Source organism: Pseudoliparis swirei, chromosome 11, assembly GCF_029220125.1.
Source record: "Pseudoliparis swirei isolate HS2019 ecotype Mariana Trench chromosome 11, NWPU_hadal_v1, whole genome shotgun sequence".
Taxonomy (NCBI): domain Eukaryota; kingdom Metazoa; phylum Chordata; class Actinopteri; order Perciformes; family Liparidae; genus Pseudoliparis; species Pseudoliparis swirei.
In genome coordinates this window covers 5,477,996-5,493,919 of record NC_079398.1, presented here as the reverse complement: position 1 = coordinate 5,493,919, position 15,924 = coordinate 5,477,996, and the positions used below count along the sequence as shown (strand labels likewise).

The 15,924-nt window shown below is 42.8% G+C and overlaps 1 protein-coding gene across 2 annotated transcripts in view; it reads right to left on the bottom strand.

Moving 5' to 3' along the window:
* The window catches only part of LOC130201128 (cilia- and flagella-associated protein 251-like), a 75,635-nt gene that overhangs the window by 7,742 nt on the left and 51,969 nt on the right, over nucleotides 1-15,924 (bottom strand). The gene's annotated exons all lie outside the window — the stretch shown is intronic.

Here is a 15,924-nt window from a genome sequence, read left to right as displayed (position 1 = left end):
GCCTGGATGAGTACACAGAGGCTGTAACTTCCTACATCAGCTTCTGTGAGGACAGCTGTATTCCATCCAGCTCCAGGGTGAGTTATAACAACGACAAACCCTGGTTCACAGCGGAGCTCAGGAAGCTAAGACTGCAGAAGGACCAGGCATTCAGGAGTGGGGAACAGGACCTGTACACAGAGTCCAAATACAGGTTTAGCAAGGCGGTGAGAGATGCTAAACGTCTGTACTCTGAGAAACTGCAACAGCAGCTCTCAGCAAACGACTCTGCTTCTGTCTGGAGAGGGCTCAGGCAGATCACCAACTACAAGCCCAAATCACCCCACTCCATGAACAATGTGCTTCTGGCAGACGAGCTAAATGAGTTCTACTGCCGCTTTGAAAGACAATGGAGCAGTCCTGAGACCATCCCCCACAGCCCCATCAACAAGCCACAGACCATCAGCCCACCCTTCCGCAGCCCATCAGGGGCCCACAGCTCTGGAGCAGCCGCCATCAACTCAGCGACGACCGCGTCATCCTGGAGAGAGACGCCAACAGGCTGTTCAAAAGCAGAACCCCGAAAGCAGCGGGCCCGGACCTGCCTCCCCTCCACCCTGAAGCACTGTGCTGACCAGCTGTCTCCGTGTTCACGACATCTTCAACACCTCCCTGGAGACATGCCACGTTCCAGCCTGCTTCAAGGCCTCCACCATCATCCCGTCCCAAAACCCAAGATCACAGGACTCAATGACTACAGGCCCATCGCCCTGACCTCTGTGGTCATGAAGTCCTTGAACGCTTGGTCCTGTCACACCTCAAGACCATCACCGACCCACTCCTGGACCCCCTGCAGTTCGCCACAGAGCCAACAGGTCTGCAGACATGCAGTCAACATGGCCTTCACTACATCCTCCAGCATCTGGACTCCCGAGGAACCTACGCCAGGATCCTGTTTGTGACTTCAGCTCTGCTTTCAATACAATCATCCCGTCCCTGCTGCAGGACAAGCTCTCCCAGCTGCACGTGCCCGACTCCACCTGCAGGTGGATCACAGACTTCCTGACCGACAGGAAGCAGCACGTGAGGCTGGGGAAACACGCCTCAGGCTCCCGGACCACCAGCACGGGTTCCCAAGGCTGTGTTCTCCCTCTGCTGTTCTCCTGTACACCAACAGCTGCACCTCCAGTCACCAGTCCGTCAAGCTCCTAAAGTTCATGGATGACACCACCCTCATTGGATTCATCTCTGGGGGACGAGACCGCCACAGGTGGGAGACTGACCACCTGGTGACCTGGTGCAGCAGAACAACCTGGAGCTCAACGCCTAAAGACAGTGGAGATGGTTGTGGATTTCAGGAGGAATGCAGCCCCACCCGCCTCCTCTCATCCTGTGTGACTCGCCGACGCTGTGGAGTCCTACCGCTTCCTGGGCTCCATCATCTCCCAGGACCTCAAGTGGGAGCTGAACATCGGCTCCATCACCAAGAAGGCCCAGCAGAGGATGTTCTTCCTGAGGCAGCTGAGGAAATTCAACCTGCCAGGGAGAATGATGGTACAATTCTACACGGCCATCGAGTCCATCATCTGCTCCTCCATCACCGTCTGGCACCCTGCAGCCACAGCCAAAGACAAGCGCAGGCTGCAGAGTATCATCCGCTCGGCCGAGCGGGTTATCGGCTGCAATCTGCCTTCCCTCCAGGTCCTGTTCACTTCCAGGTCACTGAAGCGGGCCGAAAAGATTGTCGCTGACCCCTCCCACCCTGGACACTCCCTGTTCGAGTCCCTCCCTCGGGAGGAGGCTGCGTCCATCATGACCAAGACCACCCGCCACACCAAAATTTTCCCGGCGGTCGGGCTCATCAATGGACCCCGGACTGACTGACTGTCACCCCCAGGACTACCACCTCTTCTTCCACCTTCCTCTCTCCCTTCTTCCCGCCCTTCCTCTTCCTCCTCCTCACCCTCCTCCCTCCTCCTTCTTCTTCCTCCTCCACACACGCCACTTTAACATGCACTTTAACTAAAACACCACTTGAAGCACACACCCAAACACTTATTTGTTGTCTTTCTCGTGTTGATTGTTGTTTGTTTGTCATGTCCAAATGTTTTCCACCAAAAAAAATTCCTCGTTTGTTTGTGAAAACATTCCTGGCAATAAAACTGTTTCTGATTCTGATTCTGATCCCCTACAACGTGAAGCATCTGCTAGTTTAGAAAACATGGCAGGATGCAAGTTCAACAACGGTTTGAAAAGAACGAGTGTTTCTGGTCACGGTCGGTGAAATGCTTCTGAAGCTGCGTTATGTGTCGCGAGACTTTCCAGCGGTGGAATCTCGCGTAGAGCAAGAAGCACAGAGACTAGCGAAGGCCCCCAGCAGCCTGCAGGGCTAGCTCCTGCTCCGCCGCGAGCTCCTGCTCCGCCGCCCGCAACAACGTCAACGCTACAACGCTGGAGGTCACCGGAGGAAATCCAGCGCCGTGTAATGAAGAGCTCATCACCGAAGTCCAACGCTGCAGTGCGTTCTTCATTCTGTTCCACGAGACTCTGGACCAGACCACCGCGAGCAGACAGCTGGACTTCATGTGCGCTATTGGTGAAATGACCAGGTCCCGTCAGGATCCTATGGAGCTCATGGGCCGTGACACGCCCAGGACCTACTTCAGCATCTCAAAGTAAGTCTGCCAAAAATATATATGTATTAACTAACCTCATGTATATGAGTATGTGTTTCATATAGTTAAGCTTTACTCGTGTCAAGTTAATATGACTATGCATAGGCGCACTACACATTAATTAGACTAATTAAATAGTTTTAGAATGGTAATAAAGTAAGTGGTGTTTACCTGTCCAATATGTCTACATAGTGTTCACTAGGCTCGAGGATGGCTCCGTTGTAATTTGAAAAATAGTTTTCATTCATATTTATCAGTTTGACATTAATCTGAAGTGTGGTGTCCTTGAAGAGATGTGGTGACTGTTGTTTTGGCTAATGTCTGCCTTTTTCTTTCTTTTTCCCAGGAGATGGACAGAAATGTCAACTGGAAGTTTTATATTAATAGATACAGTTTGAAAAGGATTGTTTTCCTAGTATATCTGGCCAAAAGTTCAGGAGTAGGGACATGAACCTGTGCACAAACATCCATCACATAGAGACATGAGAACTCTCACACACACACACATACATTCTATTATGTATTTGCATTTTAAAAGCAGCTGGAATTGTTATTTATGTTTTATAGATTTTTTTTTTTTTGTTCAAAGGGAACAATGTTGCTCGTATTTTTTAAAATATATTTACTTGATGTTATGTTACATTTGTTCTGTTGGGACTTAAATGTTCTGAACATGTATTAATAAATATAATTTACAACACAGCAATGACATTTTAATGTTATCCTTTTGCATTACAATTATACTGTTAATTTTAAACAGACATCAGTTATGTTTTACTTTGAATTAGATTAATTTAGATTAATGTATATTTCCATCGTGAAGTTAGGGTCTTTTAAATTTTATTTAGACGTAGATCTAAAAAGTCTTAAATTTCACTCGGTTTATTCTCTTAGACACCCTGAGAAAGTTCTCTACATCTTCCGCCGCAGCCTACACACATCTTTTTCCGGACTATACCTTGAATAAAAATTAGGGCTGTCAGCGTTAACGCATTAATCTATCTGCGATTAATTTGGCCGCGTTAACGCACTAAAATATTTTAACGCAACTTTGTTTACTTCCGGGGTGTTCGTTGAAGTTTTTTTACACTGTCTCCGTTTTTAAAACAATTATTTCTCCAGCGATAATAAGGAGCAGCAGAATCAGTTTAACTTCGTGGATGAATCAGTCAAGTTTCCTCCTCCGCCCTTCCTCCCGTCTCCCCCTCTGATACACAGAGTGAACGGAGGGGCTGACGATGACAGCGACGCAGCGGAAAATAACTCGTCATTACACCGAAACCTTCAAGCGTGATTGGTCAATCCGTTTGTCTGTCAACATTTGGAAAAAACAACCAATGATCACTCAGTAAATCACAAAGGACCTCCCACCTCTGTAAGTGCTCATTAGCAGCCTGTCAGTCAGAGAACCAGAGGACACGCGTGAGGGACAATGAGGCTCATTCAGAGCTGAGATTGTTCTGGAATGTTTGATGTATAACACGTGGGGGTGTGTCACATGCAAAAGACTTTAAACGGTGAATTTATTTATTTTTGTAAAATGTATAAAATGCCCCAGCTCTCCAGAGGGTTAACGTGACATATGTGAATGTCGGTCAGTTACCAAGGCACACTGGTTCTGCTGCTGTTCAGTGTTAAAGATGACAGGACCAATGGGGTCTTCAATATATATATATTTTTTACTAATCTGATGTTTCACTGAAGAAACAATTTATCATCCACGATATTAAATACCTCACTGGCACTTTTATAGGTAGGAGCCTCTCTTGAAAACCACAGCTCTGTGTGAAGATTTGTCTTTAAAAAGAAGGAACAAATTTTTATCCTTGATTAATTAATACTTAATTTCAAATAATAAGCATTAATTAGTTAAATTTTTTAATCGATTGACAGCCCTAATAAAAAATAGATTAGCATTTTCAGTGGCACTTGAATTGCACTCTACTTATGGAATTACTTATTGCATTATGGTATTTTTGTAGTTTGACTTTCTGGAAGAAATGTTACTTTCTTTATTGTTCTGAGTTTGTACTCGTGGGTTGAATTCACTTATTGTAAGTCGATTTGGATAAAGTGTGTCTGCTACATAACATGTAATGTTATTCTTTTGATTTAGAGGTCATGCTTCTCTCATACACACAAATCTAATTCACAGATGTGTCTGTGATATACTTCTTGAATAAATAACTTTGTTGTGAGATTCATAAGATGTATAAATGTATGTTACTATTGTCCACAGAGATGTCCAGCAGCTGTTGGTGGTTAAAGAAGAGGTTCTTTTCTGATACAGCAGGTCCTGGAGCTCCAGTCTGGACCAGGGTGCATCCAGAGCTCCCCCGCTAGTTAAAGAGGAACAGGAGGACCAGGAGAACCTGAGCCCCCTACATTAAAGAGGAACAGGAGGACCAAGGGCAGAGCCCCACATTAAAGAGGACCAGGAGAGACCCTGAGCCCCCCCCCATTAAGAGGAACAGGGGACCAAGAGAACCCTGAGCCCCCTACATTAAGAGGAACAGGAGGACCAGGCCCCCACATTAAAGAGGACCAGGAGAACGGTGCCCCACATTAAAGAGGAACAGGAGAACTCTGGACCAGTCAGGATGGAGAAACAGCTTCCAAGGGCTGGAGGCTGGTCTCAAGTTCTCATTCATTCCTGTGATGAAGCTGAAGAAATCAGTCCTCTCAGCTTCATCAAGACAAACTGGCAGACCGATGGAAATAAAGCTAGTGGAGATGATTGTGGAGGATTAGAACCAGCCAGAAATGCTGATCCAGATAGACCTCAGATCCTGATGAAAGACTGGAGACTCTTCAGAATTCGAATACTGATGACTCTGTTGATTGGAAAAAGACCAGAAATTCCTCAACCAGGTTTAGCCTTTCAAATATTTCTGTCAGTGATTCAAAATGGTTCTAGTGAAAAACTTTTCAGCTGCTCCAATCTGTAAAACATCTTTTGCGCAGAGCAGTCATTTAAAAAGACATGTTAACTCACACAGGAAGAAACCTTTCAGCTGCTCAGTGTAAAGATGTTTTACACTGAACAGTCATTTAAAGAAACACATGTTAACTCACACAGGAGAGAAACCTTTCAGCTGCTCAGTCTGTAAAACATGTTTTAGAGAGAGAGGAACTCTAAAGAGTCACATGTTAACTCACACAGGAGAGAAACCTTTCAGCTGCTCAGTCTGTAAAGCATGTTTTACACGGAGCAGTCCTTTAAAGAGACACATGTTAACTCACAGGAGAGAAACCGTTTAGCTGCTCAGTCTGTAAAACATGTTTTAGCGAGAGAGGAACTTTAAAGAGACACATGTTAACTCACACAGGAGAGAAACCTTTCAGCTGCTCAGTCTGTAAAACATGTTTTACACGGAGCAGTGATTTAAAGAGACACATGTTAACTCACACAGGAGAGAACCCTTTTTAGTTGTTCTTGTTTTGGTAAAGTTGACATTTATTCCACTCCCTCACTTGTCCCTCGTTGATCACCGTTCTGACTTGGGATTAATGGATGTCAGGATCAGTTAAACATGAATTAATTAGGCAAACCAAAAGCTGGAGACAGCAATGAAAAGATGCTTAGGACGAAGATGTACTGAGAACGGAGTTAAATGAAGAATTTGGGAATTTCAAACAGAGATGAGGCATAAAGTCCACCTCCTCTCGTCCCACCTGCACTCTGTTTTGTGGTGCAACCATAAAGTAATGCTCGATTCAGAGAAACAATGGAGTCAATCTGTAAAGATGTGGGCACAACAGTCAGAAAATGTGTTCTCCGACATATTTCATGCCCATCTGAATTATTGTACACAAATCTATGTACAGGTTATTAGTGAATGTAGAAACAGTGACAATGAAAATATGATTCCATGTTTATGCCAAAAAAAATAGCCGGACACTGCAGGGAATCGAACCCCATCCCAGTAAAGCAGGAGTACCATTACCAGTGCCTTGTTTTATTTTTGAGGCTTGTGGGTTATATCTTTTCCATCACTTTTTTTTAAAGAACTTTTATTTTGCATTTTCACAAACAGTATATCACTGACAAAATCTGTGAGATGGTTGTGTATGAGAGAAGCATGACCTCTTAATAAAAAGAACAACATCATGTAGCAGACACTTTTATCCAAATCGAGCTTACAATAAGTTGAATTCAACCACGGTACAAACTCAGAACAAGAAAGTCAAACTACAAAAATACCATAAGTAATACCATAATACAGCCATAAGTAATTCCATAAGTAATGATATTCAATTCAATTCAAATCAGTTTTATTTGTACCAGCCCAATTTCACAAATTACAAATTTGTCTCGGAATGCTTTACAATCTGTTCATAAGACATCCCTGCCCCAAAACCTCACATCGGACCAGGAGAAAACTCCCAAATAATAACCCTTCAGGGGAAAAAGGAAGAAACCTTCAGAGCAACAGAGGAGGATCCCTCTCAGGATGGACAGGTGCAATAGATGTTAATGTTGTACAGAGGACAGATTTAGGTTTAAATACATTCAATGAATATGACAGAGTGTATGAATAGTTCATAGTAGGCATATTCCACGATGGAGACCTCCCGATCCATCAGGCAGATGGAGGTAGAGAGGAGGAGTGGAAGGTCTCAACAGTGGGCAGGTCTCCAACAGGACAGTGGGCGTGAGCCGGTGGCAGGAATTCCTGACGGCCAGACCTCGATGATCCATCAGGCAGATGAGGATCTATATGCGTCTCATAGGGGTCCGATGACCCCATGAGACGTGAAGTCAAGGACTCCGGGGAGAAAGCAGAGTTAGTAGTGCTTGATGGAGAGATGAAAATTCATCCCTAAGGAGCGAAAAAAGAGGAGATAGGTGCTCAGTGCATCCTAAAACGTCCCCCAGCAGCTATAAGCCTATAGCAGCATATCAAGGGGCTGGACCCCTGCTTTAAAGAGTCACGTGTTAACTCACACAGGAGAGAAACCTTTCAGCTGCTCAGTCTGTAGAACATCTTTTGCACGGAGTGAAACTTTAAAGAGTCACGTGTTAACTCACACAGGAGAGAAACCTTTCAGCTGCTCACTCTGTAAAACATCTTTTACAGAGAACATTAAAGAGAGACACATGTTAACTCACACAAGAGAACTCATTTTAGTTGTTCCTGGTTTTGGTAAAGAGTTGACATTTATTCCACTCCACTCACTTAATCGGCAAGACCTTGAGAAACTAGACCTCCCTCGTTTGGGAGCAGTGACTCACTTCCAACTGGGAGGACTCTATCCCACTAACCACCTCACTGAAATACATCTCCCACCCTAAGAGAATATTATCTGGGTCACCACATGTTTGTTTGTTTAGCTTTACCTGCCTGTTCTTTTGTCATCGGGTTGTTTACATGAACCCCAGTGTTTCCTATTGTCTTGTAGCTGCTGTCATAGGCGATCAGTCTGCTGAAGGCTTTGTTGAGTTGAGATCCTCACCAAGAATATGTCAGCAGACTGTATTTCATCGATTGTCGGTGACGGTCAGTAATGGCCTTGGCTTTTGTGTGATACTATTACAGTTACTGTACTTTACTGCTGCGTTGAGGATCTGCCTTGTTTGGAGTGCTTTCTTACTTATTTTTTGCTTCATCCACTCTCATCCCCTTAGTCGGGGTCGGGTCTTGGGGGCAGCAGACCCAACCAGGCTGACCCAGAATTCCCTCTCACCTGCAGCATTTTCTAGCTCTTTCTGGGGGATCCTGGGGAAGGTTCCTAGGGCAGCAGCGGAGATATGTAATCCCTCAGCATGTCCTGGGTCTTCCAGGGTCTCCTCCCAGTTGGACGTGCTTGGAAAACCTCGAAGAGGGCGTCCAGGAGGCGTCCCGAATCAGATGCCGAACCACCTCAGAGGACTCATTTTCGTCTGCGAAGGAGTAGCGGCTCAGCGCCAAGCTTTCCTCCTGATGTCTGAGCTCATTACCCTATCTCTCAGGCTGAGCCCAGCCACCTCTGACGGGAGGATATTCAGCGACCTTGATCTTTTGGTCACAGCCCCAAAGTTCGTGACCATAGTTGGTGGGTGGAACGTAGACCGACCATCAGAATTGAGAGCTTTTGCCTTCGGCTCAACTCCTCCTTCCGCGAGCCGGTCCCGGCTAGCCCTGTTTTACTGCTGCAGCCGCTTTCAGATCCAGCCTGTCGATCTCTCTCCATCTTACTCCTCACCGTGAACAAGACCACGAGATGCTTGAACTCGCCGGCTTGGGGCACTCTGTCCCACCTGGAGGAGCAGTCCACGGTTCCCAGCAGAGCACCATATGGCCTCAGATATTGGAGTGCTGACTCTCATCCTTGGCTCACCTCAGCCACCAAAACTTGCCCCAGTGGTGATATACAATATTATGGAATTTGATGATTATTGTTAGATTATAGTTTTAAAGAGCAGTCTCTGTGATTATTTTCTGCACATGTGTTGTGATGATGGCTGGTTTGTTATCGTCAGAGCTCAAATTCAAACAGCTTCACTGTTTACTCTAAATGTGGATTCAGACTTTGACTTTTGGCATTTTAAGGAACACCAATGTTAAGACTTTATCCAGTTTGCCCAGTTAAATCTTTAGTAAAATTGTTTAAATTTCCAGTGAAACATATAGTGTATTCGGTTTTCTTTTAGCACCTGCAGTCACTGAGAGTAGCCCTGGGGCGGAGCTCTTCAGAGATTCTGAGGAGCGCACTCCTGACTGAGTTAGGCTTTTCGTTTTCGTTTTTTACATGTTCTTTTCTGGAATATACTATTTCAGGAAAGGTCACAGAATTAAATATACATCCTTATACAGGCATATATCATCACCTTATAAAATGAAGTGGTAACGCCTCAAGTGTGAAGTCATGTGTCATTGAAGCTGGTGCATGATAGTTAGCCAATGCTATTTTCCCCAGGTTGACATGTGTGATGGCAAAAACTACGCGAATATAATCACACCAGAGCTAAAGCTGCAACTAGACTTCATCCAGTTTGCAGGCTAAAATCTTTTGTATGAATTATTTTAAATTTCCAAAATTGAAACATATAGAGTGTATTTGGGTTTCTTTTAGCTTTTTACCTTCCACAGTACTGAAGTAGCACTGGGGGCGAGGAGCTCTTGAGGAAATTAAGCCCCAAGTCTTAGTACCAATCAATTCTATTGACTCTGTAACCAATATATGTATGTATGTATGTATATAGGTATGTATATAATATCCATATATTAGGGATGCACCGATCTGATCCGCCGCGCGATCCCATATCGGCCGATATTCCAGCTTATTGGTTTTTGATCGGCATTCTCAAAACAGCCCGATCAGATGGCGTCACATCTGCGAGAAAAACTATGTAAAGACGTTTCAATCGCTGACCTTTACCCATAGCGGAGGCGATCGCTGGCGAGGCCCATAAGCGCGTGTTCGATCAGGGCCCGCGAGGGTTTGATAAGCCGTAGCGGAGGAAGTTTAAGTGACAACATCCGGTTTTGCAAAGTTAGCGAGAAGAACCATGTGAATGACAACATCCGTTTATCAAAATAAGATGTGGGCGACAAATCATACTGCTTACATATAAAAGTAAACAATGAACTGATTTGTATCAACACAGAGAGATCGTTTCACGAGATTTAACTTAAATTATGCTAACATTATTCAGAAACATGTTTTGCTGTACCAAGGAAGGATTTATAAAAATAAGTCAGACTTTTTTGTGTGTTAAAAAAAGTCCTGTAAATGGAATTTCCCCAAGAGTTCAGGAAATGAATAAATGCAGATGTGTTCCATACCTATCTGAAATCCTACAATAGCAATCAAACAATTTAATAATGTATCAATTAGGACATTTTTCAAAGTAAAAGATGTAAGAAATCTGTAATTTCTTTAATGGTTGAAATTAACTTTATATATAACATTCCTCATAGTCCTAGGCAATAATGCTACACAATAAATAGAATACTTCCAATCAACACCGTGATCGGTGATGTCGAAATGATATCGGATCGGCAGATACTGATTTCAGTGATCGGTGATAAAGCTTAAAAACCCTGATCGATTGCATCTCTAGTATATATATATATATATGTCTACACAAATAGCTAATTGTTTGGGGCTTTGCCAACCTAAAAAACAAGTTTGAAAAGTATTAAAAAAATTTAAAAAATGACTTGACAATTAAATGCACGATCTATGAATTCTTTGACATTTTATAATGTAACCAGTTTGCTCCAACAGACGAAAAACTATTCTGAGTTTTAATTACTTTGTTTGATTACAAATACAGTTCTATCTGTGCCAAAAAGCAGCTTATTGTGGCACCTGCAATTTACCTGTTTTGCACTGAATATCTTCAAGATCACAAAAATAACTTGCAAAGACAAAACTAGCAGACATGTGTGAGTCATGCACGTGTTTATCATTATTATGAAAGCTTAATGTTGAGCTCTTATTTTGAAGAACAGCGGTAGGGAACTCAAGGAGGTAACACACTGGTAAGTCGCCAAGCAAGTCTCGGCGTCAGGCGCCAATCAGATGTTTTGTTGAAGTGATTTAATCGACCATGATCAGAGGTCTTCTTCGAGATCTCATATTAATGGATGCCGGAGTCATAATTACGAGATACTATCTATTTTGAGATAATATCTATTTTGGTGTTCACCAAAAGCGTCTCAACGTATATAGGCGGCGATGTGTGGTTTAGATGGAAGCGATAGAGCGCCGTCTTTTTTCCTGGTAGCGGCGTTTTACGGCTTTTCAATTTAACTTTTGCATCTTTAAGGGTTATATCATTTAATCAAGTCATGAACTGCAAGTAACCCACATAGATATGCTTAATATTTGTTGATTTCATTTAATTACCATAATCTGGATGTAACAGAGTGGAAATCATACCAGTGAAAATACATTTCATAAATAGAAGAATATTCATTTTCATGCAAATTATAAATCCTTAACTTTCTTAAGCAACCATTTTAAACATTTATCATGAACACACATATTCAGTTTGAAAGAAGAAAAACCAGCAGCTGCAGCTTTCCTTTTACAAACTCTGGGACAAATATGGAAGAACAACATTGAACCAATTTTTCCCAACACTCCCAGGAATAAACAGGGCTTCTTCTGTTACACATTTAATTTCTGAAGGACAACGCATGAAAAACAATGAGAAACAGCAAAGTAGAGTTATATGAGCTTTGGAATTCAAGGGACACACAAAATATATTTCTCCTCATTTCTGCTCTCTCATTAGCGTCAACGTCAGCGCCCATGGGAATCATATTCATGAGCACATCTTGTGTCACCTTCACCCAGCCCCAGACCCCACCTGGCACCTGAGTGACGCCTTGCACTGGCTCAGAGACACATAATGGGACTATAAGCGCTATCAAGCTGCACACAAGATTATTAGGGTCTCGTCGACTTAGGTAAGGCTTACGTCGAGAAGGAACCTATTGTTTTCTAAGAGTTATTATTAGGGTCACCAAATCGTCGGCTTGATGCGTAGAGGAACCTATTGTTTTCTAAAGTTATGTATGCTATTATTATTATTTTTTTTCTCGTAAAACAAACGTCGACTGTCCGCTTTTAATGCGCCCCAGCAGACTTAAATTCACATGCATACGAAGCAGACTGGTGAAAATTTTCATATTATTGAGTTTTCGTGTTCATTTGTTACATAAAGAAATGTAATCTCTAGCGCCCCCCTACAAACTTCTTTTTCAAGTAGCAATGAGTTTCCTTTCCCCGATGACCCGATTGACGAGATTTGGTCCAGAGGTCCAGGAATTGACCAACTCTACAAAAAGCCTCTCAGACCCCTAAGCTCCGCACTCCTTAGATTTTCCGCCATTTGAATTTCTTTAAAAACTGTTTTTTTCCAACTTCTCCTAAACGATTCCGTCGAATCACCTGCACAACTTGTTAATGGTTCATTATTAGGATTCAATGCTATACTAAATCTTGAAAGATAGTGCAACTATGTCATTGCGTTCAGAAGATATGGACCAATGAACATGTCAAAGGGTGTGGCCTTATTGTATCAGAGACACCTAACTTCCAATCATGAGACTATCCTCACCAAATTGAGTAGCCTATGTCACTAGGACACCTTTAACCTACCAACTTTTTCATAACGTTTAGCGAACATTAGGGGCGCTATAATCCAATCCCTCAAAATATGCCTTTTGGCCTTTTCATGTTTTTGAGAAGGTTGTAAAACAGTTAACTCCTCCGACGAAACTTAAACCGATACATTCCAAACTTGGCCTATATGGTCTTGAGACCTTTGTCTTGAAATAGGCTTAAAAGATTTCAATAATATTAAACTTTACAATAGTTTGCGGACCCGGCAAAAGAAGCGCCATATAAACCATGAAAATTAGCGTTGTTGTAACTCAGCCATACATAATGGAATCTGCTCCATATTTCTCCTTACATCATGACATACTGACCTGAAGACATCCATACTTCTAATTTTTTTTTCCATATGCTAATTTTTTTCTGGAAAAAGCAGCCATTACGCCATGAAAATTGACGTTGTTGTAACTCAGCCATACATAATGGAATCTGCTCCATATTTCTCATACATCATGACATAGTGACCCTGAAGACATCCATATACTAATTTTTCCATATGCTAATTTTTTTTTCTGGAAGAAAGCGCCATTACGCCACAGAAAATTGGCGTTGTTGTAACTCAGCCATACATAATAGGAATCTGCTCCATATTTCTCATTACATCATTGACATAAATGACCCTGAAGACATCCATATGCTAATTTTTCCCATATGCTAATTTTTTTCTGGAAAAAGCACGCCATTAAACGCCATGAAAATTGGCGTTGTTGTAACTCAGCCATACATAATGGAATCTGCTCCATATTTCTCATACATCATGACATAATGAGCCCCTGAAGACATCCCATATGCTAATTTTTTCCATACTGCTAATTTTTTTCCTGGAAAGAAAGCCGACATTCGCCATGCGAAATTGGCGTTGTTGTAACTCAGCCGCCATACATAATGGAATCACAACCCCATATTTCTCATACATAAACATAATGACCCACAAGAGACATCCATATGCTAATTTTTCCATATGCTAATTTTTTTTTTTTCTGGAAAAGAAAGCATACATTAAGCCATGAAAATTGGCGTTGTTGTAACTCAGCCATACATAATGGAATCTTGCTCCATAGCTTCTCATACATCATGACATAGTGACCCTGAAGACATCCATATGCACTAATTTTTTTCTGGACTTAGCGCAACTAGTGGCACTTTAAGGAAGTTACATGTTTTTACTTTATACACTGCTCCTACTTGAATTATTCAAGATACGCTCTCAAAATATACAGAATAGACCTAAGACCTCGATGATGCTTCCTGTGGGCCTCCGTGGCGACATTGCGATTGAATCCACATTCACATGTAATTTGTGACAAGGAGTCTGAACTTCACATGGATACACATGATGCATGTATATGTTCACATTGTCTGGCGTCCCTACTGCTAACCTGTGGACTCGCTCAAATCTGCTCCAAACTTCTCATGCTTCATTAGAATTCCAAGGCCTGAGGATATCAACAAGCCTTTTTTTCCTCACTCAGAGTCAAAGCGCCACCGACTAGCAAAGTAAAAATCAGTTAGTCCGGCGTGGCCCGACGGTCAAGCGCCCGAGCGCCCGTGCGTGCGCCTCTCGGCCGAGGGGGCGGCAAAATCCGGCCAGCACCCCGACGTCGCGAAGCAGGAAAGGACCCGTTCATCGCCATCACTTGTTATTCGTATTATCCTTTCGTGGGTGTTGAACGATCGACTGTCCGCACCCCATGCGCTTATCATGAACTTAAATTCCACATGCAGAAGCAGACTGGTGAAAATTTTTCATATTATTGAGAGTTTCATTATTAGTACATAAAGAAATGGCTCTATAGCGCCCCCCTACAAACTTTCTTTTTCAGTAGCAATAGATTTTCTTTCCCCGATGACCGATTGACTTGAGATTTGGTCCAGAGGGTCAGATTCGACCAGCTCTACAAAAAGCCTCTCTCAGACCCTAAGCTCCCGCCTACTTAGGAATTTTCCGCCATTTTGAATTTCTTTAAAAACTGTTTTTTCTAACTTTTCCTAAACGCTTCGTCCGAATCATTACACAACTTGTTGTGGTTCATTATTGATTCAATGCCATCATAAATCTTCGCCAAGATAGTTAATATGTCATTGCGTTCAGAAGAATATGGACAATGAACATCCAAGGGTGTGGCCTATATTTGTAAGACACCTATAACTTCCAAATCACTTGGACTATCCTCACCAAATTGGTAGCCTATGTCCACAAGTTACCGCACCTTTAACCTACCTTAATTTTTCATAACGTTTGAACGATTAGGGGCGCTATAATCAATCCCACCAAAATATGCCTTTTTCACCAGAGTTTTGGGGTTAACTACTCCCTAGAGCTTAACCCGACCGATACATTCCAAACTTGGCCTATATGGTCTTGAGACCTTTGTCTTGAAATGGCCTTAAAATTTCAATAATATTAAACTTTTGTGCGTTGGTTGCGGACGGACCCGGCAAAAGCCATCGTCGCCTATGAAAATTGGCGTTGTTTATAACTCAACCGCCATACATAATGGAATCTGCTCCATATTTTCTCATACATCATGACATGTATTCCTGAGAGAGACATCCATCTATGCTAATTTTTCCATATGCTAATTTTTTTCTGGGAAAAGAAGCATCGTCGCCATGAAAATTAGCGTTGTTGTAACTCAGCCATACATACTGGAATCTGTCACATATTTCTCATACATCATGACATAGTGACCCTGAAGACATCCATATGCTAATTTTTTTTTCTGGACTTAGCGCCAACTAGTTGGCACTAGGAAGTTACATGTTTTTGCTTTTATACACTGCTCTCGCAGATTATTCGAATCGCTCTCTCAAAATATACCAGAATGACTAGACCTAAGACCTGATGTAATTAGCTTCCTGTGGAGACTCGTGGCGAAGCATGCAGTTGAATCACATTCACATGCCAATTTACATGACAAGGTCCTGAACTTCATATGGACCACACATGATGCATGTTTTGTTGTTCACATTGTCCTGGCGTCCCCTGCTGCTACTAGCAACCTGGACTCGCTCAAATCTGCTCCCAAACTTCTCATAGCTTAAGGTAGAATTCAAGGCCTGAGGATATCAACAAGCCTTTTTCACTCCAGAGTCAAAAGCGCCACTGACTAGCAAGTAAAATCGGTGTCCCACGGTCAAAGGGGGGGCCCCG